Source organism: Chenopodium album, chromosome 25 (assembly GCF_948465745.1).
Source record: "Chenopodium album chromosome 25, dcCheAlbu1.1, whole genome shotgun sequence".
NCBI lineage: Eukaryota > Viridiplantae > Streptophyta > Magnoliopsida > Caryophyllales > Amaranthaceae > Chenopodium > Chenopodium album.
Genome location: NC_137858.1, coordinates 18,655,989 through 18,658,191, shown reverse-complemented (window position 1 = coordinate 18,658,191; position 2,203 = coordinate 18,655,989).

Below are 2,203 nucleotides of genomic sequence, written 5' to 3'. Positions count from 1 at the left end.
TATTGGCGATCACTTGAGTTAAAATCACATTAGCCTAAACCAAATTATTAATTATCTTATTAAGCGTGATTTCAAGTACAAATTCCCTTTAACAAGCATAAAAGGTGTGATCAAGCAATAACAATAAATATATCAAGCAACATAATAATAAATCATAAAACAATAATGATAACAGCATGATAAGGCATAAAAAAGCTTGATAATAATAGCAAGATCCTAGGCATGATACTAACAAGATTAACAACAAACCCTAGCATGTCACTAAACAATAAAGATCAAAGCTTTAAACCTAACATGGTACTAACATGATAACATAATATTAGAAATAATAAGAGGCAACCTAAACATGATACTAGAAAGCATTAAATAACATCCTAACATGATACTAGGAATTAATCAATAATAAGCATGCAATCTACATTGTTAATAAAATAGGGAGTAAGCTAATCTACTTACTTTGAAGCCTCGTACCTCTTTCTAATAACAAAATACACAAGTTAGTAAACTTCAATGAAAATAATAAAGAATTATTAAAGAATTAAATTGAAATCAAGTTAAATAAAGTTTAGACTAGTTTTGGACCAAACCCTCAGAAATTATCAACCTTTCACGTCTAGGGCGAAGGCAACTTCGAACTTGGCTAAGAGAATCTAAGTCTTGTGAATGCGGAATATTGTATTTGTAAAAAGGTAGTTTAGAAAGAGAGAGAAAAATAAGAATTAAGTAATTCTTGAGAGGGAATAGAGAGAATTGAGAAAGAGTTGATGATTGTGAATGATCTTTGAAAACAAGAATTCGGACCCTATTTATAAGAAAAATAGTCCGGAAAAACATAGAATTTGATAAGGAATAAAACTACACGCTGTCGCCAGGAATCGACTCTGTCGCGACGCGACAATGTCTGTCGCGAGGCGACAGGGTCTGTCGCGAGGCGACAGGGTCTGTCGCGCGGCGACAGACTTGTCGTTTGGCGACAACCTGTATTAGCGCGTTTTTCTTCACGCGGAATCCGATCTTTAATCAACTTGATCTACGGAATCCGTACAGAAGATAAAATATATATTTAAGATAACAAAACGATATTTTATTCCAAATAAAAAGTCTATTTTAAAATAATTAATTATTAAATCTAATAATATTAGAATCAAAAAGAATCTTCTAGAAACTTCCAGAAAACTATAATTAATCCTAATAATTTTAGGAATAATAATTAATATTGGACCCTCCTCTAGATCATTGGGCCGAATTTAAATAATTAACCAGGCCCAGTTTAGTATTTTGGCCATAACTTCCTCATTATTCATCGGAATTGGGCTTATAATATATCGTTGGAAAGGTCTTTTCAAACCCCATCCAAATACACTATTATTGGACCCTTATCATGGACCAAAATAAACTGAATTGGACGTTTTCATAAAATAGAGTGGGTTTTCGAAAACAGAAAGAAGGATTTAATAAAAACTAACCCGCAACACTTGACTTTTCAACCACTTTCACCTTATTCGATTATGGTTCGACGTGAAAGGTATTCATCACTGGGTTTGGTTTTGGGGAGACACAAATGGGTGTCTACACACATTAATATTACTAATCGGAAGCGGCCTCCACCCAGGCATTCCGATCACTTGACTTTACTGAATATATTAGCTTTCAATCTCCCACTTGTCCTTCTAGACAAGTGAGCATTCAGTATATAGCCCCCTTCCTATGTCTCTTCATGTCTCTTCATGAACTACAGGGTAAGATCATTCGTCATCCCAATTACGTCCAGAAGTATTTCTGGAAATCCGCGTTCGACTGTCAATAAGCAGATGATTTCTAAAATCCATCTGAGCACGGCCATGCATTTTCACATTCTCGCTCTTCAAGAGGCCTTGCAAACAACAAGACATGTTCCTTATTGTTAATAGGGGGACATTCCCAGTCTTGTAATGTAGCTTCTCTTACTAAGAGAACTTAGCCGCCCGATAGTCGTCGTTTTGATCCTCAATTATGGCAGACGTTTGAGCGACATCAAAACAGACTAATTACTCAAACAAGAGACCTCACATTACTCATGGTCGAGGAAAAGAGTTCCGATAGCTATAATGAGAAAAATACTTATGACGATTTTGAATCTCTTAAAGTATTCTCATAGGTCGATCCAATATGGTTCTAAACCAATACCTGTGTAAGTGATTTATATCCTCATAACACAAGAAAC